This window comes from Manacus vitellinus, unplaced genomic scaffold, assembly GCF_001715985.3.
Source record: "Manacus vitellinus isolate BGI_N305 unplaced genomic scaffold, ASM171598v3 scaffold_5_pilon, whole genome shotgun sequence".
Classification (NCBI taxonomy): Eukaryota; Metazoa; Chordata; class Aves; order Passeriformes; family Pipridae; genus Manacus; species Manacus vitellinus.
The window spans coordinates 5,654,567-5,661,148 of record NW_021940682.1 but is presented as its reverse complement, the minus strand read 5'-3'; positions in this window follow the sequence as shown (position 1 = coordinate 5,661,148).

The following is a 6,582-nucleotide window of genomic DNA, read 5'->3' as shown; positions in this document are numbered from 1 at the left end:
AACATGTGGAAGTTGTTTCTAACTTAGTGCCCATTTGAATTGACCACAAAATCATCATTCAGCTAAACACAATTACTAGTCATTTTAACAGGAGGTAGTGGGAGAGCTGCAAGTTGTAGAACAGACTTTGAGATTACATGAAATAAAGTTGCTGGAGCTGAAACAGAGGCTCTAGCAGAGATTGCTGGACGAGTTGTGTTTTTCTTTGTTTTGGAGAGAAATAATGGTGAAAAAAGCCAGAGGAACACCACAAAGATTGCATTATAACCAGATACACTTACTAAGCAGTTTAGTCCTTCAGTATAGGAAGACCCATAGTTGAAAATGAAGTGTTGACATTGTATGTCAGGCCAGTATCACAGTAACTGACTATTCTAACCAATTATTCTAATCATCTTCCTTACGGCTGATACGTAAGATGATGTATTTTTAGACCATTTTATCTCATTAGTGATTATTGTAAATCCTCCAAAATCTGTCAGAACTCCAAGTTGCTGGCTTCCATGAGTTTGTCAATAATTTTCTATGTTGATAAAGCAGATCTAAAAGTTCTGAGTTTTAAAATTGCAAAAGACAAGGAAGGACCTTGGCCTTACAGCCCACTCCAACGTTAATTTGTTTTTCTTTTTTGAACACGGGTTATGAATTTTATATGATTTGAATTGGTTCTACTAGCTAAACATATTTTTCTGCATTGCCTTCTTGTTTTGACTTTGTGTAGTTTCCATTGTTTGGTAATTAGATCCACTGAGGTTTCCAAATGTCAACATCATGTAATTCTTCTAGTCACTGTAAAGTCTTCCTCAACAATTGGCAAAAATTTACTCCTTGAAGAATCCATCCCTTCCAAAAAAGTCTGTCTTTGTACTTGCCCTAAACCTTAACTTACATGTGGTTTAGTTATGAACAAGATACATACTACATATTCCTATTTTGTAGAACTATGTTAGAAGATTAGAATGGTAATGAGTTCTTAGTTTTTGTTGTGTAAGCAGTGGCAAGTATCTAAGATACCCTCAACAGTTTGCATGATTACTTTCACCAAAGGGTAGGCTGATTGGATTAAAATTTAATTTTTCATGGTACATCTCCTTGTAGACATTATTATGTCATATCTTTTGTTTAAGTGATGATTTTAGACTATTATTTACAGTAACAATTTTGCTTTTTTCTCTCTCTTTTTTTATTTTTTTAGTTGGCAGTAGCTGATGACAATCGGCCGAGTCTAAATCTCTTTGGATCCTTATATAACCAGTCTAGATAGGCTCAATTATTTCTTCTTTAAAATAGAAACAGTGCAACATTTCTTGTTAAGTCCAGGTCTTTCCCTTAAGCTTTCATGGCAGAGGCACCAACTGACCTTTTTCCTGCTTGAAATTCTGCAAAGGTGTTGAACCTTCCTTCCTTAGTGCTCCAATTAGCACCGTGGCCGGGTGTCCCTGATGGTGACGGCCCAGTGAAAACTGCCACAAGTTCTCTTCAGGTCTGATAAGCATAACTGCATTTGTGTTTTACTTGGGACAAATGTCTCTTCTGTTGTTTCTGGGTGTTCAAGCGTTTGTTTCCTGTTGCACTTTAAAACTGTACCTGGGTTCATGAGTACTGGTCAAACACCAGTCACCTGTTTACAGGGATAAATGGTGAACTCTTCCATTTCTGCAGCTGGTATTAAAAAAAGCACCCCTGCCACCACCCATTGAATCACAGCTGACAGCTAAGATAGGCAGCAAGATTTGAATAAAATCACACATTCAGATATCCACGTTACTTTCTAGAGGCTTCTGCAGTCTAGAAAATCAAAACCTACTTAAAGGCTATCAATTCCTTCTCTTCCATGTCTAATGACCATTTATTCTACTTGCTAGCTACTTTCTTATTGACAACTTACAGGTTGTCAGTTATTTCATTCTTTTCTTTTTCCCCCTTAGATTTGATATTTTCTGTGGTTTACCAATACTAGGCCTTCATGTGCTTTAGTGGGCCATACAACTATCTGGATAAATCTTAAAATTTTCCTTCTAACTTTTTGTAGTTGCTTGTCAACCTTTAAATGTAAATATAAAAGCTAATGACTGAAATTTCAAAGCCAAGTGACCACTCCTGTTAATTTGAATGTGAAAAATACACCTAAGTTTTCCAAGTCAACTCTGAAAATCAATCTTTTTCACTGTCTAAAATTTCAGAAGTTCCTGTTCATATGTCACTATTCAAGATTTTAAAAAATGAAATCACCTAGAAATTCTGATCATCAACCTTCCCTTTCCCTTCCATCCCAGATTTTATTTATCTTGAGAAAATCTCCGATGTTCTAGTTAGTGGATCGTTTTGAAGGGTCTGCAGTTTCCTGACCACACTTTGAATACCTTTACATACGACTATCAATTGCTTTAATTTTAATTAAAATGAAGCTACAAAGACAAGTCAAATAAAGAACATTTTTATAAATCCATACTCATAGATGTGAACAGGTATTTTTCCCGTTAACAAATAGGAATTTCACTTGTAGAGGATGATACTTGTGGTTTTAGATGATATGTAATTCAGAAGGATCAAAAATTTTAAACAGAGCAGAACTGAAGTATGAGAAAAAATTGTTATCATCAGTATTTCAGTTTAAAAAGTAACACTGCAGTCATGCAACACTGGCAGATTTTTCTCTTTCTATTATACTGTGTATGGACCAACCTTGCAGTCTTGACAGAAATGACAGAAGTTGTTAAGAGTATTATGTTGTTCATGCACAGTGATTCTTTTAGTGTACCCAGGACTGATCAGGCTATTGCTTAAGGCTGGAATGCTCTGAAGAAAACAGACACTAGATAGAAACCAGAATTATTGACATTTAAAAAAAAAAAAAGGAGGCTCAGACTTCATATAAAGATTGCACTGTGTTTAGATCCCATTTATTTAAATCAATGGAAAAAAAGAATTCCATAGTTTTCAATTCAAGAAAGTGCTGATTCTTATGGGAAGCCTTCTCTGTTTGTTGGTGGAAGTGCAAAATCTTAAATACATGGGGAAAAAAAGGTACATTTCAGCAAAGTAATAAAGATCTCTGGCGTGGTTTCTCTGAGCTGGCCCTGGAAGGAATTGCTTTTGTATTGTGAGCATTAGTACTATTTCTGGGATAAAATACATTTTTTTCCTGGCTTTTGAATAATTTACCTTTTTATTTTATAGTAGAAAGCATTAGTGCCAAAGTAGTGTGAACATAATCTACTGCAATTAGATAGACAGATAACCGATGCAGTAGGCCCAATGAAAACCCTCCATCACTTAAAAAGTACTGAGAGTGCTTAAAAGAGCCTTACCAATAATTTTATAAGTTATAAAAATAGTTCAGTGCAGAGTTATTGCATGCTCCTGTCTGTTTTCACTCTGTGGCTTTCCAGCTGTTAAATACAGCGTGACAGTAACTCTTCCTCTTTGAATCAAGGAGACATTCTCCTGCACAGTCTGTTCGGGGGATTTCTGTTCTGAAGATGGATGCAGGCTCTGATATTGGATTTTGAAGAAGCTGTTGTGCCCAGTATACTCTATATAAGGCTGGATAAGAGGGAAGGACTACTATATGGTACATGGAACAAAACATTCCTGACACGCAGAATGGGCTGTTGCATGTTCACATCACGCACCCTACAAATCATCTTTGACACTTTATAGCTTTAAATAGCTGTTTTTCAGAAATCTCTGACTTGGTATTTTCTATGGCCCTTATTACTATTGTTCTCAGAGCAACTGGAGAGCAATTTTTTTCCTTGTAGCATTGTGTGGGAGAGAAAACTGGTATCTCCACCTTAGAGCTGGCCTAAGGCTGAGTATACATTGGATCATTTGTCTAATCTATTGTCATCTGCTTAGAGGAAGTCTACAAGCACAGATTCAGCCCTTGTGTCTAATCCACCTTACCTCTAAATCTGCTGGGTGCTCTATCAGGCAGGGACTAAGAACGTTCTAATCGGTTTTGTATCAAAATAATAGTTCTTTCATAAGTTTTTTTAAAGATCTTTCACTTGTATATTCCTCTTTGGGCTGTGTGTGTGGGGGTTGAACTTTGAAGAAGGCTAAGTGTGTGTCCCCCCCTTCAGAAGGCCTTAAAGCTTTTCAGAGCTTTACTCCTTCAAAAAATTAGAAAGCCTTTTAATTGGTTTGGGCTGTACACTTTGCCTTTAGAGTCCTGGCCCAGAACATATCCCATAGGAGAGCTCAGGATTCAGAGGCCATACAGGGAAGGGCTGTTGTCCTCTCTGAAGCCTCCAAGTACTGCTCTGAAATCTCTTAAGAAAATCCCTGCTGTACTACTCTCAAAAATGGAAAGAAAGTGTAGAAATAAACTTTAGGCCAATTTTTTCCTAGTTTCTGTGAAGGGCAACACCTCGAGTTCTTTCCTGATGGAAATAATACTAAATGTGCATTCCATTAATCACATTTTTAATGGAAAAAAATCTTACAAGCACTTTTACTTCAAATGCCATTTCTTTAACAAAATTGTTTTCATGGATTACATCTTCTTTGTGTACTTGGACAGTACAAATGCTTTAGGGGAAAGTGTGATGCTCACTCATGTCACCTGATTCTCTTTCATTAGCAGGATCTTTCCATCTTAATCCTACAATCAGTTTCTATCCACTTCCCTGTATAGAAAATTATTTGTGTCAGAAATGCTGAGTAAGGAAACCTCAAGTTATAGTAGAATTTAATTTATGCTGAAGAAATTAATGCCAGCTAATATTCTTGTTTCTTGTTCTATTTTTCTTCTGTATTTGGTTTTTGGTAATTGGCCCAACTTGTGTCCTACTGTGGGAGCTTGGCAGGGAGAGAGGGATAAAGAACGGAGAAAAAGATTTGTAGGTGGCAGGGACAGCTTGTGTATGTGGCTGCATGCATATGTGAGCTGGCAGAAAGCAAGGCTATGTGGATTTTAACTGTTTAACTAATACTGTACATAAATCTTTAGCTAGCTGGGAATGTGACCCAAGAAAGGCAAAAGAAATATTTACAGGTGCTCCGCCGGTATTTGATTTCTGTACAGGAGTGATCAGCATGCACTTAATTACTTCCCCAGAGACTATGTCCATGCAAGGGTGAATCATGCAACTCTATTGACTCATGGGTAGAAAAAATGGAGTTAGCACAATCCAAAATGGCAAGGATTTGTGGTCACAAGGAGAAAAAGAAAATGTACATTTACACAACAAATGTAGGCAGTGAAGGATTTTCTGTTTGGTACTTCTTATCATGGCAAAGGGAAGACTTGGGTTTTTTTAAGAAAAAGGCAACTTGAGTAGAAAATGAAAGCCAATATATTGCCATTCCACCTCTAGCTCTGATCTTGCTTGATCTGGTAAGTTAAATGGGGTAAGTGCATGTGACATTATTAGAGAAAAACTAGGCAATAGAGGACAGAGTATTTTAATTGCTCAGAGGAACTCTTCCTCCTGAGTCAGAAATAAAGCTGCGCCTCTACATGCTGTCAATGGCAATATGGTGTTGGTTAATTACCCTTTGAATAGCGTCTAATGCAGAAGTTGTGATGATCAGTGGTTATTAGAAACCAAAATGACCTTTATTTAGGACAAGTGCTTTGGCTGCATCCAGTTTTCGGTAAGTGCTTTACATCTCTTCCAGGGTTTTTTTAACGGTAGTTCCAAGTGGATGTGTTGTTTTCTTGTTTCTTTGCCTCAATCTGTTAGGTAGTGGTGTTTTCTATTATATTTTGAGTTCCAGCTGAGAGATAGCTCATTTGAAGTGGTGGGGAGAAAGCCTCAAAAAGAGATGGAAATTTGATACATCCCACTGAAATCCATTTGTAGAGAAGGCACTAAGTTTGTTCGAAAGTAATTCCTTTATAGAGGTATTACCAGTTCTAAATACTCTTTTTTTTTTCTGGTTGAAATGGAAAACCACTTGAAAGGAAAGAACCACTGTGTTTCAAGTTCCACAAATAGTATTGCATGCATGTGATATTAAATGGATACTTGGTTATCATGAGAATCTACAGCCAGGGGTTTGCACATAGGACACGGTATTCCGGACATTCACCTCCGTGTACGTCAGAGTGGATTAGTTCTTCAGGTTGTGGCAGCTTCTGCAGTGGTTCCTGAGGGGTGTTTTAGAACTCTGCATCTCTTGTTTAACATGGCAGCTCGGAGAGTCCAGATAGGTTTAACATGTACTGCATTCAGCTTGCATTTTGTTTTAAAGGAGTCATTTTTGCTCTCTGCGGAGGCTCCAATTGCAGAGGGCCAAATGACGGGCATAATTAAGGCAAGTGGTGGGATACCAGCGGAGCGCTTTGGTGTTTCCATCGAGGATTTTGCAAATCCTGGCTTGATTAATCTATTTAAACATCTGTGCATCCTCCCGTCTGTGCAACTTATCCCCGGGTATCTCTGCCTGCCTACCGTGCCTGTGTGTCTGCCTGCTCGTAGCGGATCAAACACAGCCGCAGCCCGCTCTGCCGCCTCGCTCAGCGCTCGCACACGATGCGAGCGGTTCTGTCCTCCTTGAAATGCAGCTCACACTCGCATTCCGTAGTGGAACCGCAGGGCAGAGCCCACAATATTGAGAAACCGGATCGAA